Source organism: Vicugna pacos, chromosome 11 (assembly GCF_048564905.1).
Source record: "Vicugna pacos chromosome 11, VicPac4, whole genome shotgun sequence".
In the NCBI taxonomy this organism is placed as follows: Eukaryota; Metazoa; Chordata; class Mammalia; order Artiodactyla; family Camelidae; genus Vicugna; species Vicugna pacos.
This window is the reverse complement of record NC_132997.1, coordinates 3,969,449-3,983,308: the sequence shown is the minus strand read 5'-3', so window position 1 is coordinate 3,983,308 and position 13,860 is coordinate 3,969,449. Positions and strand designations below refer to the sequence as shown.

At 42.3% G+C, this 13,860-nt stretch overlaps 1 protein-coding gene across 6 annotated transcripts in view; it reads right to left on the bottom strand.

Annotated features, from left to right (window-relative positions):
• LOC140699574 (trafficking protein particle complex subunit 9-like) overlaps positions 1-13,860 on the bottom strand; it is a 133,859-nt gene that overhangs the window by 59,326 nt on the left and 60,673 nt on the right. For 2 of the 6 annotated variants that reach the window (XR_012077771.1, XR_012077776.1), the window contains exon 3: positions 12,425-12,638. The exons of 3 other annotated variants lie outside the window; for them this stretch is intronic. The gene's annotated coding sequence lies outside the window, so the exon portion shown is untranslated. Of the gene's footprint in view, positions 1-8,781; positions 8,868-12,424; positions 12,639-13,860 lie in introns of those variants that run through there. One more of the 6 variants, XR_012077774.1, reaches the window with a different exon arrangement.

The following is a 13,860-nucleotide window of genomic DNA, read 5'->3' as shown; positions in this document are numbered from 1 at the left end:
GCACAGCCTAAGACCCCAGCATCCGCGTTCCCTGCGTGGCCGCGCTGCCTCACCCACCACGCAGCTCTACACGTGCCGTGTCCAGGACAGGGATGCTGACTCCGCACAACCCAGGGCTTGTCTCACTCGAACAATGATCACATTCTTCAGTGTTCATCTTCTTCATTGCTGACTCTCACAAAAATGTTTTCTCATGATGAATCAATATCTTTTTCCTTACAACTTCCCATCATTGATAATGAGCTCCCCCCAAAAGAGAGAAGACCTAATTCTCAGTCTCCTTATCTGTAAAGTGAGAATAACAAGGAAATATATGAGGTTTTAAGAGAAATAATATTCATGTGAGGCTGAGGGACAATTCCATCATACAGTAAGCACTCAATGTGTGCTTACTTAATATTAGTAAGAATATATTGCATTCTAGCAACCTTCAATCAATGTTTTATGACTTTGTCCAAAAGACTACTGACAAACTGTTGGACGAACCACTTTGAGAAGATCAGCACTAGCGTACTGGGAGAGGTAAGCGCTGACTCCATTTACAGCTGCAGCTACCCAGCACTACGGGGCGGGGGCAGTTTGCTCAAACTCTTACATGTTGCTTGAGCATTTAGTCCTCGTTACAGAATAAAGATAGGTGTTCTTTAGTCAAATCTCCTGAAATATAAATCTTCAAAGATTGATGCAAATTAGGTTTCAAGTACAACACTCTCACTAGAATTTATTTGAAAATTATAGTCTTAGCTACTCCACACATCAAAAGGGCATAATCTTAATGTATCTGACTAAATACACTGAAAGGGTTGTTTAAAAGGAATTAAGAAGAAGCCATTCTGAATAAGCTCTCTGTATCATCTGCACAAAGCCCCACCCATGGGTCTCATTTCTCACTTCCACATAGGTGTTTTCAAGTAGCTTACCTTGGGTCTTGGTTTCTTATAACACGGGGCGTGGAATAGTTGTGGATAGATTTATGTAGCAAATATATACCTAGGGTATTTGCTGTGAAGGAATTCTAGAAATAAGAAGATTGATATATAGTACCACCCATAAGAAACTCAGCCTTTCCATTTACAACAGCATTAAGAATAAAGTGAGAGATACATTTAACAAAAATTTACAAGATTTGTACATTGAACTTTTTGAAGTATTACCAAAATAAATTTTAAAAGATCTACATATATGGAAGACATTCCATTTTCATGGAATGATTGACAATATTATTAAAAATGTTAAGACTCCTCAAAATGATCTATATATTCAGTGGAATCCCTATCAAAATTCCAGCTAACGTCATTGCAAAAATTGAAAAACTGAACCCAAAATTCATATGGACGTGCAAGGGGCTCAGGACAGCAAAAACAACCTTGAAAAAGAAGAGTAAAGTTGGAGGACTCACTTTAAAGTGTACTAAAATTCTATAGCACTAAGTCAGTATGAAACTGGCATAAGTTTGGATAAATAAATTTAAGAGACACAACAAAAACCCACGGGGAAAACTTTCATTTACAAACAGTTTTCCACCTGGGGGCCAAAAACACTCCATTGAAAGAATAGTCTATTCAACAAATGGTGCAGGGACAGCTGGGTATCTGCAGGCAAAAGAATCAATCTGGAATCTGAACACCCATATTTTATATAACAAATAAAATTAATTCTAAACAGATCACAGACAGAAATGTAAAAATTAAACTTATAAACTTTCTAAAAGAAGACACAGTATAAATCTTTTTGGGCCTAGGATAGGCTTTGGTTTCCTAGATACAAAACCAAGAGCACAAGTGATAGAAGAAAAAAGCAGATAAACTGGACTTCATCAAAATTAAAATCTTTTTATTACAAAGGACATCATCAAGAAAGTGAAATGACAGGGGAAATTGTTATCTCAAGTCAGAGAGGGCGTGCTTAGCAAGAAAAATAAAATAAATCATTTCATCTATCTACCTCCCCTGTAAAGAAATTGTTTTAATGTTTAAAAAAAATATAGTGAAAAGACAGTTTGCAGAATAGAAGAAAAATTTTGCAAAGCATGTATCTAATAAGAGAGTAGTATCCAGGATATATAACGAATGCTTTCAACTGAACAATACAAGGAAATAGACACAATTTTTACATTTACCATGAATTTAAATAGATATACAAACGGCCAATAAGCATATGAAACGATGCTCAGCATCACTAGCAAAATCAAGAACAAAATGAGATCTCATTTTACACCCACTAGGATGGTTATAGCCAAAACATGGACAATAACAAATGTCATTCAGGAGGCAGAGAAACCTCATATGCAGCCAGGGGAAAGGGACAATGGTGCAGCTTCTTTGGAGAAGTCTGGTATTTCCTCAAAAGCTTAGAGTTATATGGCTCAGCAATTCCACTCCTATATGTAGAGTCATCCCTCAATACCCTTGGGTGGTTGGTTTTAGGAACCCCACACCCTGGAAACCATAATCCAAGGATGTTCGAGTCCCTTTACAATCAGCCATCTGGATCCATGTAGTGGAAACTACAGATATGGCGGGCCAAATGTACAGCCAAAAGAATGAAAACATATTCTCATAAAAAATTTCACATCAATATTCATAGCAGTATCATTCAGAGTAGCCAACAATTACTAACAATATCCATCCATCAATGAACGGATAAACAAAATTACCAAGAATAGGACCACAAATTTTTGGTCATTGAAACTTTGACAAAGGAGGTGACAACATACAATGGAGTAAAGACAGCCTCTTCAGCAAATGGTGTAGGGAAAACTGAACAGCTGCATGTAAATCATTGAAGCTAGACTACTGCCACACAGCATACACAAAAAAGAATTAAAAATGTGTTAAAGACTTAAACATGTAGACAAGACACTATAAACCTCTTAGAAGCAACCATAGGCAAAACATCTGACATACATCTCAGCAATGTTTTCCTAGATCAGTCTACTCAAGCAATAGAAAAACAACCAAAAATATACAAGAGGGATCTAATTAAACTTACAAGCTTTTGCACAGCTATGGAAACAGTAAGCAAAACAAAAAGACAACCAACCTATGGAATGGGAGAAAATATTTGCAATAAATGAAACTGCTAGGGGCTTAATTCCCAGAATATGTAAGCAGCTTTTACAGTTAATATGAAAAAAAACAAACAATCAATTCAAAAATTGGCAGAAGTCCTAAAGAAACATTTCTCCAATGAAGACGTACAAATAGCCAGTAGTCACATGAAAAAATGTTCAATATCATTATCAGAGAAATGCAAATCAAAACTGCAATCAAGTATCACCTCTCACCAGTCAGAATAGGCATCATTCAGAAGTTCACTGACAATAAATACTGGAGAGGCTGCGGAGAATTGGGAACACTCCTACACTGTGGAGGGAATTCAGTTTGGTGGAGCCATTGTGGAAAAGTGTATAGATGTTCCTCTAAAGACAAAAATTGACCTCCCATATGAACTAGCAAGGCCACTCTGGGACATATATCCAGAAGGAACCCTAATTCAAAAAGACACCTACACCCCAATGTTCACAGCAGCACTATTTACAATAGCAAGACATGGAAACAACCGAAATGTCCACTGACAGATGACTGGATAAAAAGGTTGTAGCATATTTGTCCAATAGAATACTATTCAGCCATAAAATAATAATAAAATAATGCCATTTGTAGCAACATCAATGGACCTGGAGAATGTCATTCTATGTGAAGTAAGCTATAAAGAGAAAGGAAAATACCATATGAGATTGCTCACATGTGGAATCTAAAAAAAAAAGAAAGAAACAAAAAGATAAACTTATCTACGTAACAGAAACAGACACAGAGTCATAGATACCAAACTATGGTTACCAGAGGGGAGAGGGTGTGGGAAGGAATAAATTGGGAGTTCAAGATTTGCAGATACTGAGTATGTAACAAATAAACAGCAAGTTTATACTGTATAGCACAGGAGAATATATTTAATATCTTATAGTATCTTGTGTTTAAAAAGAGTATGAAAATGAATACAGGTATGTTCCTATTTAACTGAAGTGTTGTGCTGCACACAAGAAACTGACACAAAATTATAAACTGACTAGACTTCAATGAAAATATTTTTAAATAGACCAAAAACGAAAAAAAGGAAAATGATATTATCAAACAAAAAGAATAAAGTACTAATTCAGGCTACAATATCGATGAACCTTGAAACTTTATGCTAAAAAGCCAGACACAAAAAGTCAAATAGTGCCCTTTAAGGTGAACTGTATCTAAGCTTTTATTTTACTACTCCTGTAAATTTTCCGGTGGTTTGAAATCTATCAATATCAAAATAAGATGTATTATACATTAAAAGCTTAAAACGCTTCCTCACAGGAGGGCTTTTATTATTAAATTCAGAAACGCATATAAAGCTCTTGGAAAAACACTTTGCACCTCCACACACAATCACTGCTGTCACTGCCACTCAGAGGGTGGTGCCAGCACTGATGAGAGCTGCCTCCACTCTCTCCCCTGCAGAAAGGAGTGAAGGCCTGAGCTCTGACAGGCAGGGTGAGCGTGAACCTGGGTCAGACACAGCCATGTCCCAGGCTCTGCGTTACCCAACTTTCTTATAAAATCTGCAACATGAAATGTAAACATGCTAGAGGGATGTATCTTACAACACAGGGAATACAGACAATGTTTTACAGTAACTATAAATGGAGCATCTATTGTACACCTGAAACTAATATCATATTTTAAATCAGCTATATCTTTCTAAAAAATTAAAAAATATTTCTAAAATGTTATCACTTTAATATTCAATTCGGTTTTTAAGTAACTACTAAATAGCTTAGAATGTATAAAAGCATTTAATTGTGCTGTTTGTTTACATATTTATTCACATTCAGCCTCTTGCTAAAGAGAATTTAAACAGTTCTTTTAAAAACAGCTTAACAACCTTAACAACAAAAAGGCAAACCTGAGAGTGAAGAGAAAATGGAGATTCAATACTTAAATGAAACCAGGGGGAGATAAACTCATAAAAATGGATTCCATGAAGTCAGAGCAAGTGTTAAAGGCTGACTAGAAATTCAGCTGTAGGATTCTTGGCAGCTAAACCAAAAAGAAAAGATGATGGGGCGGGTGGTAGAGCGTGTGCTTAGCGTGCACGGGGTCCTGGGTTCAAGCCCCAGGGCTTCCACTAACACATAAATACATCTAATTACCTGCCCCCATAAAAGATCACCAAAGAAAAGAAAAAGAGAAATTTCTTTCCCAAAAAACCCTGATATTAAATTTGGATTAAATACTTAAAAAAAGCAAAAAAGAAAAATAGAAAAGATAAGTGACACTGTGAAGGAAAACCACAGCTGGTCTAACAAGTTAAGTCACAAATCTAAGTGTGATAAGTGTCGGTTTAGTGATGTAAGTTTTGCTGGGCTACCTGGTAAATCTGAAGTTTAGTGTCAGTTTACTGGGCTAAGAAGCTAACCCGAAAATCCAAGGTCAACATTTGTCAGTAACGGGATCTGTTCCAAATTGATAAGCTTCAGTGTACTGATTCCTTGCTTTTTGTTGTTTGAGCCTTATTGGCTAATAGCCCCATACTTGTAATTAATCCTATAAAACCTCATGTGCACATCTTGGAGGTGCTCAGAGCTTTGGAAAAGAAACCTCTCTGAGCCTGCCAGCGTAATAAATCTCAGTACTCCAACCCTCTGTGTGATTCTTGTTTCTTGGCTGGCCTGTTGTTTCCATAACAACACAAGGGATAATGCCCGTGAGATAAATCTGGGGAGGCTGCTGGCAGATCCCCATGTCTCACGTGAGAAAATCTGAAACAGCCTTCTCACCACTCAGAGTCATCATAAGCCCACCCCACAGTTCCCGCCCTTAAATGCAGGAGCACGGTTAGGGCCCAGCCTTTACTGTCTTTGTGTCATCACAGTGATACAGGATGGAAGGGGGAAGAGCACAGCCATTCAAGGAAGGCCACAGCAATTGACATCAAAATGGTGAAGCATTCAACCCCCAAAAGGCCTTGAGGCTCAGGATGAAGAGATTTAACTTCTAGCAGATCTTGAGATTCAGTAAACACCCATTGTAATAGTAACGTGGTGAATAACATGCCACAGGCAACATGGCAGTCCCAATGATAGCCACAAAAGGTCAAAGGGTGGGAAAAGGCTAACTCCCAGGAAATCCCAGCCCCTTGCCCTAAGGCTGGTCCTTCTACTTATTAGCATATGAAACCACCAAGCCCAAGAAAACAAGCAACACAGCGCCACCTCGCGGTCACCACTCTCTTTCCCTCTTTGGTGAAGGCCCACACTCTGTCTGTGCAGTGTGTACCTACTTCTAATCTGAGCATCAAACCCCCAAACCTCGTGAAGTTTCTCTTGCCTGTCAATGTATCTCTCTGAATAAATATACCTTTACTCAACACTGGCTTGCTCTTGAATTCTTTACTGCATGAAGTCAAGGAACAAAATCTGGTGGGGCACATCCCAGGGACTCAACAAAAGCCTGGGACACAGCCCTTCTCATGCCCAACGTTTTTTTATTCTTCTATCAACAGGACTGGGATGTGAAGTGAGGTCTGAGACCCCAGCTAAGGGACAGAAGCAGCCTCCAGGACTCCAGCTTGCAGGCAGCCTCTCCCCCAGCATGGGTCTTGGAGTCTGCCCGGTTCTCTGTGTTTCTCTGTTGTGCTGACTCCCCAGCCATACAGCATACTCCTAGGCCTGTCCCCACAAAACCCTTCTCTCCAAAATACAAGCACATCATGTCACAATCCTCTTGTTCAACCAGGAAATGTACAGCCCACTTTTTTTCCTCCCCAATAAAGTACCCAACTGTCCTCGCTCCCATCACACCACTCTTTTCTTAGTGAGAACTCTGCACTCGCCACACCCCATCCTGAACACAGGTGCCTTGCTGGCTATGACCGAGATGTTTCTTTCTCACACAGCCTGCGTCCTTTCACTTTCCCCTTGTTACCTTAAAAAAGCCTTTCCTGAGTCACTCACCCCTCTGATTCTGAACTAACAAAGTGCTGAGGTTGCAGTCACTATGTGCATAACTCCCAGGTTTTGGCTATGTTTCCTTCGCAAGATCTTCATTACGGAGCTGCATCAAGAAGTTTAAAGAGGCTATTCTTACATCTGAGTGGAGGAGCCTGCAAAAAATTTACATGGCTTTAGAGAGAGTTAACCAGGGACAGAGAAGTCACGGGACCTAGTCAAAAGTTTCATGAGGCAAAATGTTCTCCCAAGGCTCAGAGTGGCTTCTGAACATGGAGTCGGCCGGAAGGAGGTGACAGGCAGTGATTAGGGTGGGTGATACAGGGTACGCTCCCCCAGCCGGGAAAGAATAGGTTTTTTTCTAGTTTTCCAAACAATTTCTTACTGCCTTTTTTCCCTTATTACCGCATACCATTTCCTACGAATTAAGCATATCAATGTAAGTCATTTGTGGCACTTGGGAGAAGCTACACGATGCCATTCACAGGGCCGGGACATGACAGCCACACCAGTCAAGGTTGAAAGACCAGTGGGAATATTTCCATGGTAATCACGGGCATGCAGCAAACTCCCCAGCTTCAATGACCTCCTCTCAAAGTTGGCGCCAATAAAGCTACCAGTCAAAATGCGTGATGATTATGGCCAACATCTGTTTATTAGTTAAGTGCCCGAGACAGCTGTCGCTTAATGGGGAATGAGTAAGATCAACGAGGCCCTGTCTATCTGGCCACACGCGCCCTGCCTTCCTGCCTTGGTGCAGCAGCAGAGTTTGTTAAGCTGAGATGAACGCCCCCAGAGCAGCCCGACGGGAAAGCTCCCAGCTCTGCAGGGCGAGACGTGTTCCTTTCCTTCTCAGGGCTGATCACAGTTTGCTGTCGTCTGTTTTTATGTTTATCCCTTTTGTAACTGCCTCTCCTCCGGAGATTTTGCTCAAGCAGCACGGGGCCAGTTGTGTCTTGCGGCCTGCCGGATATTTTGGGCAGGGAAACAGCCGAGCCCACATCTGGCTCTGGTGCTGAACGGAGAAGGCACAAGGCCCAGGGGCCCATGCTGAACCGAGGCCCCTGCACCCAAAATTATGGTCTGACTTTGGGCAAATTACATAGTCTTTTTTACCCTGAGATTCCTCATCTGTCTATGAAAATAACTGCCCATGGAACACAGAGTTACAAGTATTAAAGGAAATCACCAAATTCACAACCTAGCCAAGGGGCTACCAGTGCATCCTCAACAGATAAATACTGCCTTTACGGCTCTGACACACGCCAAGCTTGGTGGCCGCACAAAGTGTAAACTGCTAAGTGCCAGTGTGTTAAGTGTTTCATGTGTGCTATAATACCCTTTAGAACTTACAACAATCCCAGGAAGTAACGAATATTATCATGCCCATTTCACAGATTCACCAAAAGGTTAAGAGTGGTTACATTCTAGTCCAAGGCGCTATGGTGAGGTAATGGCGATTTCAACGTGAATATGGCCCCAGGCCTCGGCTCCATCTCTGTCCCATCCACCTGAACACTTGCCTATGAAATCCACCTGTCCAATACCCAAGTTTGAAGCCGGCCAGCTCTTAAATGCAATGTGTGCCACCGTTTGTCTATGTTCCTTAATTACCATAAACAGTTCTCAGAAAGCACTTCAGAAAGGAAAGTTGGACTCACGTCCCTGCCCACAAAGAAGAGGAATTCTGCCTTGCCTTCTCCTGTAACATGCAGAAACCCTTCCCATTCACCACCGAATCCTTTTGTATGCTTCCTCCGTGTTCATGTTTGCACACGGCTTATAAAAGTAGAAGTTACCTGCAGTAATTCCATCTCGGTTCCTTTCCAAGGTTCCAGATTATCCATAATCAGGGTAATATCATAATTTTCTGTGAACGAAAATACTACAATGTGAATGAAAATACTGCAACCATGTCACTAAACAAAGAATGCTGAAAACAAGTCATCAGCGACTGCTGCCGCACCCCAGTGAAAACAGGCCTGCAGCCACTCACAACGGTGCCCTCTGAGCAGACTCAGAATAAGAAAGGACAGATTACTGGCCCTAGATAGCTAGGTGCTTGTCTAAAGAATATATTCAGTGAGCCCAAATGTTGGCTTCCTCCCATATATTGAAAAGCACTAAATTCTTGAACTTGAGATACCTGGCTTTCTTTAGATAACAAGCAATGTTTTATTGTTCTGACTACCTGGTCTTTGTTGTAAAGCTCCTATATAATCCTAGCTTCTCCCCTACTCTTGGGAGCAGTCCCTCAGAGTGTTCCGAGAGGCGGTCATCCTGGCTCGAGTCCTCCTGACAAATAAAACATAACTCTTAACATTCAGGCTGCACGTTTATTTCAATCAAGTCCCAGAATAGACACAACTCATCAATTCTGTAATGGGACACACTGGATCAGGAACCAAAAGAGTGTAGTAGTCCAGAAGAACTACGGCTCCCTCTTTCTTCCTGTCATTATACAATCCCACCAGAACTCATTACTATGCTGTCTGCTCCTCTGGCAACCAAACTCAGAGAAGAGTGAACTCAGCAGAGCACCATGCTGGGGAGAACCCCCCGCAGCAGCACTGCAGGCTGCCTGCCCTCCCGCACGCTCTGCCGACCGCTAGTGTCCTCCGTGGAGACCAGGTCAAAAGAGCTGTTCCCAACAACTGCAAAGTCCCACATATTAAATAAAAACATTTTATTTTATACGATATGTTACGTATATACCCATCTCTGAAAACAGCTTTGCCAGAAGCCCAAACCTTCAATATTTATATGCAAAGGCAAACCTGGTCCCCAAGGGAAAACAAGTTTTAAGACGACGCTAAGGCCTCCAAAGTCCTCTCCACGACAATGAACCAAACTGCCTGCAGGTCTGCAGCTGCAGGAGGCTACATGTCTGCTTTTAAAGCAGCCCCTTCCTGCCCTCGTGTGCTACAATGCCCTTTTATGCCCTCCCATCGCAGGGCAAGAGCAGCCGCTGCAGAAACTTGCAGGGGCCTCAGAGCCAGGGATTATGCCCAGGTCACACTGCAAACCTACTGCCCGCCTCACAGCCCCCAGCCAGCAGGTCACCTGGAAGTCACAGCAAGTGCCCCAATCCAGAAGTCTCTTCATTTGCCAGCACAACTGATCACTGGTCTCCAACCTTCGTCAGTTTTGCACAAAACAGCACTTTCTTCTGTGAAGCAGGTGGTTTTCGCTTCTGTGCCCCATCCTTACTGGAAACGTTAAGGGAAACCAAAAGGCCTCTTCTCAACCCTTTTCTGATGACACCCTCCCACCCACAATACTCATATGCTCAAGAGTTTGGATCCACGTGATTTTGTTTCCCTTATGCTAAGTGGCTCAAAACACTGCGGGATTCTTTCTCCTTTGAGTGTATTAGCACTCAGTTTCTCGTCTTTAATCTGTTTTTGTCTCTCTCTTCAGTGTCCCTAGCAGTTGCCACCTCTTACTCCCTTCAGCAGCCTCCCTCCCAACATCTATTCTAGGGAATCAGCTGTGATGAGGGGCCCGGGGGCAGTCACAGAAGATGCAACTAAGGCACAGAGAGGCTACATAATTTGCCCAAGAAATCACCTTGAGCCACCAACAGAGTGTGTCACGTCCCTCTATTTAAAAGTTATGCTAAGCAAGTTAACTTTTTGTAGATTATGTTTATAAACAGATGAGAAATCAAAATACATACAAGGACACACATGAACTCTAAGATGTTCATTAACTCCACTGTTTTGTTTCAATTTGTTTTATTTCTATTAAAAAATTGAGAACCCCTGCAGCCTATATAGCAAAATGTTACTGGGTTTTAAATCCAGAATATAAAGGGGTTATGTCATTACTCAATCTTATATGTATGTTCAGAAGACAAAATGATTTGAAAGTCTCTCTCCCCGCCCCCTACTCACTACTGGCTCTCACCAGAGCTCCCAGATCACACATCTAATACCTTTTCACATTACCCACAGCTGAACTCATCAGTTTTCCCCCAGAACTCCCTCTGCAGCTTTCCGTCCTCAGAACACAGCAGGACCATTATTTAACTCATTAATCCACCCAGAAACCTGGGCCTTACTCCATCCTACCTTCACAGACAGCATTGATCCTTTCATTTTAACCATCAAAACATGCCTTCAATCTGTTCGCTTTTACCCACTGACTGTCCTACCGCTCAAGTGGAAGCCACCAACACTGCCCACCTGGACTCACGAGTCTCCCAAGTGGCCCCACAGCCACTCTTCCCTACATTAGACAAATGGGATTGTGTCACTCCCACGCTTTTTGGAATCTTCAGACCCAATTTTCTTAGAAGAAACTTCAATTCCTTCACCTGGTGAAGGTCTTTGCCATGAAACTGTCAGCTCAGGGAGGGCAGGACCCGCCCTCTCCCCTTGGCCCCGCCCTCTGGCAGAGCTTCAGCTTGGGAGGACCTGCTGAGCTAAATCAGCCTGTATTATAAACCTGGTCTTGAGTTCTTAGCAAACAACTTCACTTATCCATACAAATCCAACGTAGATTAGAAAAATTTTAGATGTTGAGCTAGACAATTGATTTGGGGATTTTGCACTGGCAACCTGCAAGTATATGTTCTGATGATTGTGTCTTGTTAAAACCACACAGAGATTAAAGGAGTATTTGTGGAATGTCTTCGGAGTAAAAGGGACTGTACTTTTACAGATTTTATGTTTTATTACATGAACAACCAGGACAGGGTCACAAATGGAAACGCCTCACAAGTGACAGAAGACAGGTGAGACGCATATAGCAACAGGTCACAAAGATGGTAAGAGCAAAGTTGTTTATCCAACCCCCGAAAAAATTCCTCCAAGAACAGAAAACTCACAATTTTGAAAATAAAGTTCTATCATCTAAAGAAAGAAAATAAATAATCCTCTTCATCAGGGTTTCTAGATCTGACTGCAGAGTTATTAGCAGGCCTTACTGAATCCTAGCACAGAAAAATCAGATGGACTAGTGGTGAGTAAGTTCCAGGAAAACGGCAGTAATTCCTCCACTTGAAAGAGGACACACACTCACTTGTTGAAGGTGACTGTAAACCGCATTCTGCAGAAATTCAGAAGATTCAGACACCGCTTCTACATGGTGATGACACGGAAGGACGGCTTGGATGCATGCTTCTAACTGAGTCACCGGCATTCTTACACAGCAGGGTGAAACGGAGGCCCTCAGCCAAGAGCACAGATGTTCCTGTCATGTATCCCAGATCGTGCCTCGGGGACTCAGTAGTCCTGTAGCAGTGCGGCCCCAGGCGAGGACCCGCAGCATGGCCCACGCAAGCAGGAGGGGCACTGTGCTTGAGAAATCCCATCCCCGATGGGGGCAAGACGGGCTGGTGGGGTTGTGTGAACCTATAAATGCTCATAGAAATAAACCTGCATACATTCACGTGATAGAATTAACTGTAGCAGGCTATTTAACAAAATTTCAATTATCAGTGTTAATTTTACCATTCCTTTCCTCTTGTCCCCTGCACTCTGAGACAGGCTTAGGCTCTCTCACACATGCAGCTCTGATGCAATAGTTGTGAATTTATTTTACTTTGCTACAAGTGTTTTCGCTCCCAGTGTCGCTGTGATTGTCGTCTCTTAACACAGTCAGATATCTTCCTGGATCTCTCCCTGTGTTCCTTGCTCCTGCTTCTCAGATCCTGAGATAAAGAACAGGTGAAGGCATATGACTGGGAATGTCAATGAGGACTTGATCAAAGTCCTCAGTGACCCCCTAGGTGAGTGCTGCCCACCCCTTACCTTCGATTCTCAAGGTTCTGCCCAGAGTGACATCCAGACAGGAGAGATTCCTGGGCCCAATTAAGAGCTGTGTGGCTTGGGTGCGGGGAAAGGTGCAGGAGCTGGTTCCGTAGCCGGTCACTTCCATATCTCTGCTACTCTCTCTCCCGAGGCCCCGCTGCCAAGCCCCCAGGCTCCCTGATCTTCTGTCCTTCTCTTCTACTCTAATTCAAGCCCTTTTCCTCTTCCTTTATTCCCTGATTATCCCCAGCTGGAGTGATTTTCCCATCACAAAATCTGAAAAATTTTCCTGCAGCTGAAAAACAGGTCTCCAGAGGTCAATGCCCATATGGTGGTTCCTGAAGAGAGCCCCTGGTTAGGGGGACCCTCACCAACACTCACGGGGCATCAGACATGTTGCAGGGTCGACCACCCCCAACAAGAGTTTTCTGTGACCCCAAAGCACGCACAGCATCCCTGCTCACTAAAGTGTAGTTTTAGTCCTTTATTAAGAAGCAAAAATTTAAAAATTGCTCATGTTTCTTACTAAAATTATTTATGAGGTAGAAAAATTAATTCTAATAGAAAAGAACAAATTTCACTCCATGTTAGATGTGTTCGTCTGACTTTAAATCTGTACCTTGTTTTCTAGGCTCAGACTTGATGTTTTTGCACCTTTTGTAAAAGAATGTTGCCTTTAGCCTGAAATACCCAGGAGGGCCTATTCTCCGGGCTCTGATCTTTAAGGATATTAGCTCTTCTACACTTATGTACAGATGGCAAGTTGCAAAATAGAGAATAACCTTTCTTTTCTTTGGAGGTTATACGGGGGCACCATAATTTGACCCACATGGACAGCTGCAGGAACAAAGGATTCCAAGGAGAAACAATTCGTACAGCAAGAAGTTTGCAACAACCAGCCACATCCCCGCCGCTTTTTAGTATAAAAGGAGACTGAATTCTGCTTTGGGGAAGAGAGTTCTACTGGATATCAATATGCCATTTTCTGGGTCTGCCAGATTTTCAAATAAAGTCACTATTCCTTACTCCAACATCTCATCTCCCGATTTATTGGCCTGTCATGCAGCAAGCAGAACGAGTTTGGACTTGGTAACAAAGTGACTGCATTAGAGGTAGTATGTC